At 46.6% G+C, this 15,153-nt stretch overlaps 1 long non-coding RNA gene across 2 annotated transcripts; it reads left to right on the top strand.

Moving 5' to 3' along the window:
• The first annotated feature begins 3,990 nt into the window (after positions 1–3,990).
• Positions 3,991–6,184, top strand: LOC112894128. 2 transcript variants are annotated; one of them, XR_003228955.1, is made up of 3 exons: positions 3,991–4,552; positions 4,672–5,175; positions 5,616–6,184. It is a non-coding gene; the product is annotated as an uncharacterized LOC112894128 (long non-coding RNA). The 2 variants fall into 2 exon arrangements; XR_003228956.1 differs by having other exon boundaries at positions 3,996–4,552; positions 5,099–5,175.
• Positions 6,185–15,153: the final 8,969 nt, after the last annotated feature.

The raw sequence follows: 15,153 nt of genomic DNA on the forward strand, positions 1-15,153 counted from the left end.
CCAAGGAGGGGGCGAGCAGGCCGCGCGTGATGGAGGGAGAGGAGGGAAAGAAGGCCAGCTGCGCTAGGCTGCAAGGAGGGAAAGAAGGGGAGGGAAAGGCCAAGTTGGGCTGGGCCGTGTGGGAGAAAAAGAAAAGAGGAGAAAGAAGATGGGCCGAGCCAAAAAGGAGAAAAGAGAGAGAGAGAAAAATAATTGTATTCAAATGCATTTAAATTTGAATTTAAAATTTAAATTCAAATGGAAGACAAACAATAAAACAATGCAATATGACATGAAATGCACAAAACCTATATTTTCTTATATTTCTTTTTATGGTTAAGTAACTTACTATTAATTCACGGAAAATGCTCTAAAATCAAAATATTGGAATAAAAATCTTATGGGTCCTAAAAGAAATCTAGCAAAATTTATTTAGGTTTCTAATTTCAAAATTAGGGTGTTACAAGAAGTTGGAGTATGGATTCATCCCACGACTTGGAGAATGGGGATTACCCTTTTTCAAGTTGCTAAAACGACAGGACAACTTCTAGTGGACCAAGGAGGCGGAGCAGGTGCTGGAAGACCTTAAGCATCATCTGCAGTCACCCCCCATCCTCACAGCTCTACAACCAGGCGAGAACCTGCTACTCTATATCACCGCGACTACTCACGTCATCAGCACGGCAGTCGTGGTGGAACGCTAGGAGGAAGGTCATGCCTTCGGTGTACAGCGGCCAGTCTACTTTGTTAGCAAAGTGCTTTCTGAATCCAAGATCTATTACCCATCAATTCATAAACTACTCTACGCTATACTCATCACATGCAGGAAGCTTCGCCACTACTTCGACGCATATAAGACTTGAGTTGTCACTAATTTCCCATTGGCGGATATACTCCACAATCAGGATGTCACTGGATGTATCTCCAAGTGGGCAGTGGAACTGGAGGCTCTTACTCTCAACTTCAAGCCTCGCACCGCCATCAAGTCGCAAGCACTAGTTGATTTCATAGCAGAATGGCGAGAAAACCAAGTGGAAGCTCCAGCCAACCTGCTAGAGCATTGGGTCATGTACTTTGATAGCTCACTCAAGCTCGGAGGCGGTGGCGCCGGAGTACTCTTCATCAGTCCAACAGGAGAACAACTCAAATATGTATTCTAGATAATATTTGAGATCTCAAACAACGAAGCCGAGTACGAGGCACTACTACATGGGCTATGCCTGGCAGTCTCTCTAGGCATCAAGCGACTATTGTCTACGACGACTCCTTGCTGGTGGTCCAACAAGTCAACAAGGAGTGGGATATCAACAAGGACTCCATGGACGCGTACGTTGCAGAGATACACAAGCTCGAGAACAAGTTCTTGAGCCTGGAAATTCATCATGTGATTCGGGACAACAATGTGGGGGTGGATGTGCTCTCGAAGCTGGGCTCCAATCGAGAAAATGTCCCACTAGAAGTTTTTGTCCACGAGCTGCATCACCCATCCATCAAGATACCAGATCAAAGCACCATCATTTAGGGTCCAACAGACCCGATCGAGAGGTCATGATGACCCGGGGCCATAGGACTGCGCACATGGCGTACATATTCTAGGATAAGGGATGGGATATGGTCCACACCTTACATCATTTGTAACTACTCGTACCGTAGTAGGACTAGTCAGAACAGAAGGAAACTACCCGAGTAGTACTTGGGCAGGACTCTAAGCTCGTATCTGGCTAGGATTTCCATATAACCCTATCCCTCCAGACTATATAAGGACGGATAGGGACCCCCTCGAAACACATCAACACCTAAGGCAATACAAACCACCACACAGGACGTAGGGCACTATGCTCTCGATGGCCCGAACCTATCTAAAACTTGTATTCCTTGCACCTTCATGTTCCTGATCTCGGCAACACCCCACCTACAATCTACCACCCCGGGGATATCCCTCGGTGGGCTTGGAGGTTAAACACCGGCAGCGCGCGCAATTTGGCTCGAGTACCTTGACGTCTTAGATCCGTCTCGATTTTCTGCAGAGCGCATTGAGAAAAATGAAGCCATGTTGCGAGTAAGCCGGGTAGTCATGGGTGCTGAGACCGTGCCAAACGTGCTGAGCCTGTATTCAATGAAGAATCCTCCCAAACAGGTAGGGGTAAGTAGCCGTATCCTTCTATCAGGTACTTTTGATATCCTTTAATCTGATTTTATACTGACAGATCTTGAAATCTTGCTGCCGGATGATGTGAATGTCTACAGAAGCATGCCTCTGATGCTGGACATTGATCGTCCGAGTCACATGATGCCATTGGCGTTCAGGGCGCCCAAAATCTCTTGAGCCACTATCGATCCAGTTAGTGGGGAGGAAGATGAGGGTACCGATGATGACCGCAGCATAGCGGAGGTGATGAAAAGCAAGAAAGTGAAAACCTCCCAGGAAGGCACAAATTCTCCTAGTGGTGATCTTTTGCCAAATCACCCAACAAAGCCAAGGGACAGCACCTGGAAGTGCAAGGCTAGCGCCTCACCGGGTGGTGATGAAGATTAAACACCCAAGTGCCCTACCTTATTTTGCAAGTGCTTTTGGTCACTTTCTGATGATTCTGATTGAATTCTCCCTTTTTTCTTGATTCTTCAATGCTAGCTCCCCGAACCCCAAGCACTCGAGGCAAAGGGTCGGTGAAGCTTTCGGAGATGATACTGTGAGAGAGCAAGATGTGGCCTCCGTCAGAATGGACCCGCCGTCAGGTTCTGCAGGGGTCACGCCGGGGCAAGCAACGCCGTCGGCTGGCCCAATAGCTATGGTGACCGTTGCGCATGCCACATCAGGCCAAACACCGCCCTTGACTGGCAAATCAACATCGATGAGTGCTTTAGGTGCTGCCCTAGCACCTAGAGCACTTAAAACAAAGAAGTTATCTTTAAAGAAATGTGCGCTGTGGGTATTCAAGTAATTTTCCATTTGTAGGTTTATGGTTGTAGGTAACAACTCTCCTTACTGTTTTCTGTGCATAGGCCGTCCTCTGCTCTGGGCTTGGAGCAACCTAGCGATACTGCGTAAGCTTTAGCCCCTGAGCCAGAGAAGGCATCTGATGCTGCAGTACTTGATGAAGTGCTGGCGACAATGGTTGCCATCGAGTCATCGAGGCCGCCCAAGATCTCAGCTCCTGCTGGCGCCGAAGTCGCCAAGGCAACCGTCGAGAAAGAGCTTGAAGTCAGGTTTGTGTCCCCAAGATTCTTACTGGCACTACACGAAAGTTGGGCTTTTATGACGTTTTCGTCACGACGAAAGAGATTTTCATCATTACCTCACTTCGGTTTATGACCTTTTTTAGGGCCAGGCACATTTTAATGACAATCAGAGAGTGTTCGTCACTAGCATTGAATGAAAATCATCATAAACTATCTGGCTGCTTCACCGTGACGTTTTCTTTATTGTCATAGCATTGCACCAGCTGTCGTCAATAATCTGTGACAAATCAAAATTTGTCATAAGTTGAAGTCCGCTTTTTTATTAAAAAATATAGAAAATATTGCAGAGCTGGGCCACATGTCAAGGTGGGATCCATATTTTTTGTTTTATTTCTTGGAAGAAATTCGGACATGTGAGGCCCACCTATCTTTTTCATTTTTATTTTTTGGAAGAAATTCAAACATCCGGGGCAAAATTACCCGCCGGGTGCAGGATCGAACCCACGACCACAGTGAGGACCCTAACCATGGCGGCAACCAGGCCTTTATGCCTCCTACGACATATTTATGCTTACGTTATGTAGTTGGGAACATTAATGTTCAGTTTCGGTCATTGTGGGACTTAGCCCGTTAGCCACGTAGATGCAGTGTTCAACGTCCATCGTGCAAGACCCTAACCATTGATGTCTTTGTTAGATGAAAATGAAAAAAAACGCAAAGGGCTGTTACTGGTCCAATAAGCCCAAAGGCCCAACAATTTTCCCGGCCCAACCTGCGCCTTGAAAAACCCTTGCCGAACCCTACCCTTCTCTATGCAGTACCATAGGCACGGGAAGCTGCGGCTGGCGCCGGCGGCAGACCCCGGCGCGCGGGGCGGCGGCTCGCGAGGCTGCGGCCGGCCGGCTGGATTGGCGTGGGCGGCGGCTCCAGGCGCGCGACGCTGACTCCAGCCGGCGATGCGCGGGGCTGCGGCCGGCCGGCGGCGCGCGGGGCCGCATCACGGCCAGATCTAGCGCGGGCGACAGCTCCCGGCACGTGGGGCTTAGGCAACCGGCGGCACGCGTGGCTGCGGCTGGGCTCCCGACGGCACGTGAGGCTGCGGGCGCGGCGGGCAGCGGGCAGCGAGCAGCGAGGAAAGGGCGCACAGGGGCCCTCAGACACCACCAAGCCTCGTCTCGCCGCCGTGGGCCCTCGCTGCTGGCGCCGGCCACCGCCTCCCTCACCCCCGCGAACCCACTCTAGCCCGTAGATTCCGCTGTCGCGGAGGCCGGTGTGGGGGCGATGGAGGCGGCCTTCAACACTTAACCTCCACGCTGCTGATTTGGACCACGATGACTGGAAGCACCCAGGAGACCTCCGGCCTCCCACAGCCTGTCCTGGCGCAGTGGCGAAGGTACCGCCCCTCCCCTCCCCTCCCCTCCCCTCCCCTCCCGAGCCACCCTTGCGTCGGTAGCCAAGGGCCGGCGGCGTGGATCTAAGGACTGACGCGTCGGGGGGCGCTCGTGTCCGCAGCCAAGGGCCGGGGTGCGGATCCGAGGGCGGCGCGCAGGAGAGCCAGAAGCCGCCATGGCCTCCGGCACCGCACTGCTGGCGGGGCCGTCGTTGTTGCGACAGGCAACGACAGGGTCAACCAGCCAGCGGCGCCACCGACGGATGGTCCGTCCTAGTGGGAAGGTGCCACCAAGGAAACGTTAACCAGTGGTGGCGGTGGCTGCCGGCAAGGAAACGTTAACACTTGGTCAACTTACTACTGTCTTTTTCTTTGAGTTTGTTATGCTTGATTGCTTTGCAGGAATGGTACTTATAACCAAAGCAAATACTGTAACTTAGCATGTGCACTTGTGTGACTAGAAGTTACAAACATATGTATGTCTGATATTTGGTTAATTGTTGTGTTATGGTACTTATAATTGTTGCCTTTCTTACCATTTAATTACAGAAAAAAGTAATGGTCGATCATGAATGGATGCACAATGCTTGGAACATTTGCTGTTTCTTTTCAACAAGCTTGATGAGGTATACATTCTCTCCAAAACTAATGCGTTCTGTTTCTAGGATAGAGGAAAAATATTGGCTTAGTTTGGCCTACTGGTTCTTTTCTCTGTACTGCACGAATGCAACAGCTTGTAGCTTTGAAACATGTCCTCTTGTTGGATGTTAAATCATTTATTCATGTTGTCTCTTCTTTCTTTGTGAGGCAATCGATTCAGTTCATATCCAATTTATTTATGCGTGTTAAATCAGCAGATGATTTTACATGTTATCCATATATGTCAATTTTCAGTAACATGTGAACAATTGACCTAAAATCTGGAGCCACTTAACTATATTAACCTTGATACTACCTACAAATTCTCATAATCTAGAATTCTCTAAGCAGTATGCTTTCATGATATTTGAGCCATAGCTTGAAATTATATCTGAATACTAATGCAAACTATTTTTTTTATTGCTAGGCTCAAATGGAAGCTATAGTCGCTGAACCTACAAAGGAAGGCCACGTACCAAAGACTCTTGCTGAAGCTGTTGCTAAAGTTTTGCCAACATCAAAATTTCTTAAAAATGTCGGTCTTGAGTCAGCAGCTCCAAAGTGGAGCGCCAAGTCCACTGTTTCTGCATGCGCACAAGAACTTGAAACTGAGGTTGAGTCGGAGAAGCAATGTTCTGCATCACTAAAAGAAAAATTCGATATGCAGCAATATGAGTTGGAGGTCTTGAAGTTGAAGTTTGGGGAGTTGGAACAAGCAAGGAAGAAACAGCTTGGAGAGATTGAAGAATTGAAGAACCAAGGAGAGGAGACAAATACCCTTCTTCGTTGTTTGTTGTGCCTCAACAAGGAGTAGGTTGTTCCTTATTTGTTATGGCTACCTTACAGATTCATGAATGTGATCTATATTATGCCTGTATTACTAGCTATTTTGAATGTAATGTGCTGTGAGCCTGTAAATAGGTTGTGATGTTGCTACCTTGCATATTCTGTGAAGTGACCTGCTGTTTTGAATGAATCTGCTGTTATGGGCTGAAATGGCTCGGTTGTACAAATAGTTAAGGCCCACTTGAAAATTTGACTTAGACCCATTTGAAAATTGAGCAATAAGGCCCAAATGGAGTGGGCTTTGAAAAAAATATTGGGCTTTGTTAACAATTAAATATATTATTTTGATTTGGACTCAGATTTAATATAATATGATTGAAAGACTGCACCTCTCGAGTCTTCTTTGCCCTTGCTACAGTTCCCAGCGGCAACTCAAGGGCGATTTCTTGTCTCCTGATTCGACCGCTCCTCGCCTTTGGTGCCCTCGTCGATGTCGGAGGAGGGGAATCAGACGAATCGGCAGTGGATTGGTCTTCCCGGTGGCGGCGGTGAGATGTGCACCGGTTCTTTTGCTTCTCCGTGATGGCGTCGGCATTGGCACTGATGGAGGTGCTGGAACCGGAGTTGGCATCCCCGACGGTGTCATCAGCGGTGACTCATGGAGGTTAGTGCTAATAATTGCTTTCGTGGTGGTTTCGCTCCATAAGAAGCAGATAGCACCCGCTATGATATGTTCCCGATCTTCGACGAGAGCCGGGGATAACTCGATTTGGTGGTGGATTCGACGCTGTCAGACTACAACCCTCACAAGGGCTGCGCCTTATCAATAGGTACACCATCTCCGATTGTGATGTTCTTGCTGTGCTAAGAACACCTTTAAACATGCTAGCAACCGAGAACAAGCAAGAACAAGATAAACAAGCAAATAGCTCAAGAAAATCAAGCCAAAAGCTAAAACTGAATCACGAGTTGGGGTCTTGAATCAAGCAAACGGGTGGTCTAATCATCACACGGGTTCACCACATAGTAGCTGAAGCTAAACTTACAACAAAACAAACCCAATCTTCTCCTGGCTGCTGGAGCATGTATTTATACATGGGAGACAGCCTAGAGGCGTGGGAGGGTGGAAACCCTAACATAGAATGGGCCCCTAGTGGGCTTCATTTGACACAAGGTTGTCCGAACTTGCAGTCTTATTCTTTGGTCCGATCCTTCATTTCCTTATGATTCCTTCCACTTGTTTGTTGTCATTGTAGTCCTTTCTCTAATATAATTCGGCTTTCAAGTTCCTAATCATAAGAAAGTCATCACAAGGCTTTAGTAGCACCTATTCGGAGAATAACTTGGGACAGTAAGAAACGACTTTACATGATAATTTAGTTGTCATGCTCGTACTCACAGTAATTGGTCCTTGCTGCGTAGTAGGCGTGGTTGTACCAATGATAGGGATGTCCTCATCATCCTCTCCTTCTTGTATTTGAGTCATCCTCGACTCAAGTTTATCTCTTCTCCCAAATATGGTTTCAAATCTGCAATGTTAAATGTGGGCTAACCCCAAAATCTGCACGCAACTGTTTATATGCATTTTCATTGATCCTTTCTAACACTTTAAATTGACCATCAGCTCTAGGAAGCAATTTAGACTTTCTCAAATCAAAAAATCTATACTTTATCAAATGCAACCAAACAAAATCGCCTGGTTCAAATGTGACATGTTTCTTCCCTTCGCTAGCAAATTTATATTTGGCATTCATACTCTCTATTTTTTCTTTAGTGGTCTCATGCAGTTTTAGGATCATTTCAGCACGTTGTCCAACATCAAAATTCATCCTCTCCGAAGTTGGAAGAGGTAAAAGATCAATAGGAGCATGAGGGATAAAACCGTACACAGTCGCACATGTCTTAGTAGTAGAATGTAGCGAACGGTTATAAGCAAACTCAACATGAGGCAAACACTCTTCTCACATTTTAATGTTCTTTTTTAAAATAGCCCTAAGCATGGTATATAAAGTTCTATTCACAACTTTAGTTTGCCCATCAGTTTATGGATGACATGTAGTGGAAAATAAAAGCTTAGTACCCAACTTAGCCCACAAAGTTCTCTAAAAATGGCTAAGAAATTTTGCATCACGATCAGAAACAATGGTATTTGGTATACCATGCAAGCTAACAATCTCAAGAAAGAACAAATCAGCAACATTTATAGCATCATCACTCTTATGACATGGTATGAAATGAGCCATCTTAGAAAACGTGTCCACTATAACAAAGACACTATCCCTCCCCTTCTTTGTTCTACGCAGTCCTAAAACAAAGTCCATAGAAATATCTTCCCAAGGTGCACTTGGAATAGGAAGAGGCATGTATAAACCATGAGGATTAAGGTGTGACTTAGCTTTTTAGCATGTTGTGCAGCGAGCAACGAACCTCTCCACATCTCTCCTCATCTTGGGCCAAAAGAACTAACCAGCAAGGATGTCCTCAGTCTTCTTCACTCCAAATCCTATCAGCCCTCCTTCATGTGCTTCCTGCAGCAATAACGAACGAACGAAGCTAGCTGGAATGCATAGCTTGTTACCTCTAAAAACAAACCCATCAGCTAGGAAAAATTTGTTCCAAGTTTTTCCCTCCTTGCAATTCAGCAACGCATCCTTGAAATCATCATCATGAGCATATTGTGCTTTAATTGTTTCCAAGCCAAATATTTTGAAATCAAGTTGGGATTGTATGGTGTAATGTCTAGATAAAGCATCAGCAATGATATTTTCTTTACCCTTCTTGTGTTTTATGAGACAAGAGAAAGACTCAATGAATTCAACCCATTTTGCTTGACTTCGAATGTGTTTTAAGGACTCATGATCACAATGTATAACAAATTCTTTGGGCCATAAATAATGCTGCCATGTTTCCAAAGTTCGAACTAGAGCAAGTAATTCCTTATCATAAGTTGAATAGTTCAAAGTAGGCCCAGTCAATTTCTTGCTGAAATACGCTACAGGTTTGCCCTCTTGTAGCAGCACACCACCCAAACCAATTCCACTAGCATCACATTTAAGCTCAAAGGTTTTGCTGAAATCTGGAAGTTGGAGTAATGGGGCATGTGTTAACTTATCTTTTAGCATGTCGAAAGCATTCTGATGTGGTGCAGCCCAAGTGAATGTTGCACTCTTCTTGGTGAGTTCATGCAGCGGAGTTGCAATGGTGCTGAAGTTCTACACAAAGAGATGGTAAAACTCAGCAAGTCCTAGAAAGCTTCACACTTGGGTGACTGTTGCAGGAAACGACCAACTATGAATGGCATCAACCTTGGCTTGATCAACTTCAATTTCCTGCGGTGTCACAACATAGCCAGGAAAAGAAACTCGATCTGTGCAAAAGTTGCACTTCTCAAGGTTACCAAACAAGCGTGCATCATGTAGAGCATCAAAAACAGCACGCAAATGATCAAGATGGTCTTCTAGTGATTTGCTATAGATCAAAATATCATCAAAATATACTACCGCAAATCTGCCAATAAAAGCATGTAAAATTTCATTCATCAATCTCATGAAAGTGCTGGGTGCATTAATGAGCCCAAATGGCATGACTAACCATTCATACAAGCCAAACTTAGTTTTAAACGTTGTTTTCCATTCATCTCCTAGCTTTATGCGAATCTGGTGGTAACCGCTAAGCAAATTAATTTTAGGGAACACAATTGAGCCACTCAATTCATCAAGCATATCATCTAACCTAGGAATAGGATGGCGATATCTGATTGTGATGTTGTTTATCGCTCTACAATCCACACACATGCGCTACGACCCATCTTTCTTAGGAACTAAAAGCACGGGAACATCACAAGGGCTAAGGGACTCACGCACATAATCTTTGTCGAGTAATTCTTGCACTTGCCGTTGAATCTCTTTTGTCTCTTCTGCGTTGGTCCTGTATGGTGCACGATTAGGCAAGGAGGCCCCAGGAATGAGGCCAATTTGGTGCTCAATCCCTCGAATTGGTGGCACCACAGGTGGCACCTCCTTTGGAAAAACATTGGTGTACTCCTGCAAAAGATTAGTGACAGCAAGAGGCAAAGAATAGACGTATCTTCAAGCGAGAACAAAGTTTCTTTGCAAACTAAAGCATAGCAAACAGTAGTTCTAGCATCAATATCATCCAAATTAGATTTGGTAGCAATGAAACATGACCCTTTCAGCTTAATCTTATTTTTATTATCATGAGTAGATTTGGTGTTTTTCTTTTTATGCTTTCCAAAGTCATTAGCCACCTTCTGATTTTCACTCTTAGCTTGCTCTTGGTCCTTTAGTTTGCTAGCTCTAGCAAGTTCATCTTTTAAAATAGCTTCAGGAGACATTGGATGCAAAACAAGTTTCTTGCCAATATGCACAAAAGAATATTGATTTGTTCTACCATGGTGCAAAGAATCAATGTTGTATCGCCATGGTCTACCTAACAGCATCGAGCATGCTTGCATAGGCACAACATCATAGTCAATAGAATCATGACAGGAACCAATCAAAAAATTAACTCTCACCATCCGTGTTAACTTCACTTTACCGCTCTTCTTAAGCCATTGAATGTAGTAGGGCTGTGGATGCGGCTTTGTGCATAATGCAAGCTTGTCCACCACTTCAGCACTTGCTAAGTTGTTGCAGCTTCCCCCATCTATGATCACACGATAAGAGCGTTCCTTGATCATACACTTCATTTGGAAAAGAGTGTGGCGCTGATTTTGTTCAGCCTTCTCCATTTGTGCACTTAGCACACGTTGCACCATGAGGCTCTCATAGTGTTCAATAGCCTCAGCCCCAATGTGCTCTTCATCTTGGTGGGAGACTTCTCCTTCCTCTACATTGTTAGCAGCAAGCAAAGCATATGTTTCTTCATCTAAATCACTAGCAGAGGAATACCCACCATCAGCTCGCACAACCATCACTCGTGTGCTTGGGTAGTCCTTGCGGACGTGGCCATAGCCCTTGTAGCATAGGCACTGACTATCCCTTGTTCTTCTCGTGGATGCTACGGAGGATGAGCTCTTGGAAGGTCCAGCCGCTACTCCTCTTGTTGGTTCAATCGGGCATGCTGCAGAATTCGTTGTAAGACGTGGTTTGCTGCCCGAGGAAAGTTGTGGGGTTGCTCGTGATGGTGGTGCAGCAGTGTTGGATGGTGGCCATGGGCTAGCACGACCTGCAGAAATGTTAGTTCTCATGCTAACTCGACATCCCTTCACTTTCCTTTCAGCTTTACAAGCAAGATGAAATAAACGAGTAACAGAATTGTATTCCTTGTAAGCTAAAATATCCTGAATTTCCCGATCCAGCCCACCCATAAATCTTGCAATAGCACCATCCTCACTTTCCTCTAAACCACATCTAAGCATGCCCATTTGCAACTCTTGGTAGTACTCTTCAACAGATTTAGTTCCTTGTTTTAGTTGCTGCAATTTATGTAACAAATCACGGGCATAATAAGAAGGAACAAATCTAGCACGCATAATCCCTTTTAAGGTATCCCAATTTGGTGTGCTATTTGTGTTCTTACGATGGTATTCAGACCACCAAATAGAGGCAAAGTTAGTAAACTCACTAGTGGCAGCCCTAACACGTTTGTCCTTAGGAAAATCATGGCAACTAAATTTCTGATCAACAACTAGTTCCCAAGTAAGGTATGCATCAGGGCTGTATTTTCCATCAAAAGAAGGCATAGTGAATTTGATCTTGCCTAGAGAGTCATCAGCATGTACCTCTCACCGTGGTGGGCGAGGACCTGTCTCATGGCGGTGACGGCGCTGTTCGGTGCGACGATGACCACTCACCTCCTCTTCAAGCTCAGTGTCTGCTGAATATTCTTCTTCGTCTTGACCAGCAGTGCTGCCCCTGGTGTTGTTGCTATTGTGATTGCACTGCCCCGAGCCATCACGTTGATTCAGTTCCATCTTCTCTAATCTGTCCAAAATGGCTGTAAGAAAAGTGTTCACATCCCCAATAGACCTCTCTAGTGTGGCCAGTCTAGTGTTGGTGTCGACTTGGGCTGTTTCCATCTCACCAATGCGATCATTGGTGACTCAAACATCATCATCTAGGTGTTCAGTATGCAGCCTCACTTTGCGCTCAAAGTATTGCAACAAGGCCTTTGATCGTGGTGATTGGGGAGGGGTCCTTTCATCTTCTCCTATCATGGTTAGTATGCAACAAGAAATTCACAAGAAAATATATGGGATCAACTAGTGGAATTAGGTGACGGCAAACTCCATCCTCTCAATCTTGCACAATCATGTTCTTACATGTTCTTACCATGCAAAGCAAAAGGTGTTGGCAGTCAGCAAGAACAACACAAACGGTTACACAAGCATAGCCCTATGATGTAGTAGATAATTTGTGGAGCTATAGGTCTGTAACACCCTAAGGTAATTTCCTTAAATTTTAATGAATTTATTTGGGCTTGAATAAATTTTCCAGGCTTTTCTTTAATTTTTGGTGGCATTTAAAGTAATTTATAACGCAAGAAAATAAAATTTATCATATGATTAAAGTGTTTGTGCATTCATGCCGCAGCATTGTTTTAATTGTGTTGAATTTATAGATTTGAATTCAAATTGTATTTTGAATTCTATTAGATTGTTTGAATTAGTGGAGTATAGAAAAAGAAAAGGAAAGGGAAAAGAGCAAAAGTAGGCAGCCCAAACCCTCTCCTTGGCCCAGCCCAGATCCCCTCTCCCTTCTCTCCCTCACCCACGGGCCCTCTCTTCCCCTTTTTCTTTCCCCGGCCCAAAGCCGCCCGAGGCCCATCTCCTTCCCAGCCCGAGCTCCACCCTCTTTTCCTTTCCCCTCTCTCTCCCACAGCCAGGCCGGCCCACGTGCGCCCCTCTCCTTTTCTTTCTCTGCCAACCGGGGCCACTGGTCAGCTCCTTCCCCCTTCTTTCTCTCCCCTTCCTCTGTTTTCCTCCGGCGCTCAACGGCCTCCGAAGATGCCGGCGAGTTTCCCCTCTGGGCCCGCACGCCGGGGCCTCGATCCCCCACCCTTAAGTGGCCGCAGATCCTCTCCGTACTCCCCTCATCCCAAGCGCGCCGCCTTCAACCCTAGCGCACCCCCTCTGCGCCGCCGAGGCAGAGGCCCTGCGCCGCCCGTGTTCCACCGCCCCAGCGCCGCTCACCGGCCGCCAAGGGGGTCTGGAGTCTCGCCGCCACACCCCGCTCACGACCACACCTCGCTACCCCACATTGGCCGTGGCAGTCCGGCCAATTTCACCGGAAACGCCTCCACGGTAAGCTTGCGGGCCGCCGGAATCCATTCGCCTACAAAACATCATCGGCTTCTTTAACCCCGGTCTTCTCTTCACGGCCCAATTGCGCAGCTTCTCACGGTGCCAGGACGCCCAGGGCGCACCCCGACGTCCACCCCCCGCGAGCACCGGCTGTTTCCGCCGCCCGTCGTCGTGGACGACCGCCCTCCGCGTCGCCCCGACCCATCCAGGCCCTAGGTGAGCAGCCCCTTGATCCCCTCTTCCTCCTGCGCTAGCCCTTGTGCGCCTTAGGGCCACCCCGAGGCGGGGACTCCCCGCGCCGGCGAGGCGCCGCCACGGAGGCAGAGCCCCGGTGACCGCAGCCGTTCCACGGGAAGTAAACCGAGCCGCGAGTGAGCTGCCGCTGTCGTGAGCCAAGCCGAACCGATTAGATCCGAGCCGCCCCATCCTGGCCCTTGAACTCCGATCCGGCGGATCAGATCCACCCATACCGGTTCAGCCGGGAATTTTTCTAAAGAACCCCTAAGGTTTCCTCGAATAAACCCGCAGTTCACCCGTGAGTCAACAATATTTACAGATAGGTCCTTTTCTTCCCGTTTGACCCCCTGGCTTCTCTGGAAATTGAACCCGCAGTCCAGTCTAAGGTTTTTAGCGAGTTAGCCCTTGCGTCTAGGGTTTAATTACGTTTAGGTCCTCAGTTTTTGTGCAGAAGCCCCTGGTTGCCCTGTTTTCTTACAAATAAGTCCCTGGATCTTGTTTCGAGCGCAGTTTTCGCGTTTTAGCTCCGTTTTAGGTATTCTTTATATCCACGCGATCGTTGTAACGCGTAGAATAGCTTTAGACTAGTTTTGTGTGCTGTTTCTATGTAATGATGTACTGTTTTCTTATATTTTGCTATTGTTTGCATGTGTGTGCATGTGTGGACATGTATTGCTGTTACGATCGTGAGTAGACACGGAGCCTTTGGACCAGTACCAGGAACAGCCGTCTTCCGAGCAGTTCGAGCAGCAGCCGGGAGAGTACGAGGAAGGCAAGTATAACATGAACCTCCTATCACTTGTAAATACAATTTCATACTGCATTTTAATTCTGTATACCTATAAGGATTTCCTAGCCACCTTTATATCCTTTACATATATCCTTTGGGTTGCATTTTGGTTAGTTATGCTAGGTTGCTGCGCTATAACAAATCTTGGTCCTTTTTAATTAATTGGATTAATGGTCCTATGCAACTTAATTCTGGAGCCGACCCTCTGTGCTGTGTGCTTGAGTGGTTTGTGCGTCCTTAAAAGATGTTTTTGTTAGAAACATGGTTTAGGGGGCCAGCACGGTGCTTAGTGCTTGGTTGGCCACTCTCCATAAGGACCGGTTCATAGAGCGACAACCTGGGACAACCGCGCAACCACAAGACTGGAATGGGACGGTCTTGACTTACTAATTAGGTCGTGTTGGTTCGGGAGTAACTTACCTGCGTGGGCAAGAGGGGTGGTAAGCTTCTATAGTCCCTGCTCCTCCGGCTTGGTCTGTGCTGTGTGTCTTGTACCCCCGGAGGTGGGCCCCATCGTTGCTGATCCAGAATCCTTAGCGGTTACACCTTATCAACGTGATTCTTTGTAACGGTCTCGTAGTGTGCTTGCTAGCCATCTCACCTAAGGAAGTGTGATGAATAACTAGCGTAGCTCACGACTTGTGGGTAAAGTTGTGCAACCTCTCGAGAGTGTAAAACTGATATATCAGCTGTGCTCACAGTCATGAGCGGCCCAGATCCTCCGTCTGATTAGTGGGGTTATCAACCTTCGACGAGGGAGATTCCCCGGGTGGTTTTGGTTTGGATGGTTCTCAGTAGTTCTTAATTAATATTGATTAATTCTTATGCAATTTGGATTACGGTAACTCATCCACTTGTAGTAATTAGCTTTAATAAAAATTTGCCAAG

This window comes from Panicum hallii, chromosome 5 (assembly GCF_002211085.1).
Source record: "Panicum hallii strain FIL2 chromosome 5, PHallii_v3.1, whole genome shotgun sequence".
NCBI lineage: Eukaryota > Viridiplantae > Streptophyta > Magnoliopsida > Poales > Poaceae > Panicum > Panicum hallii.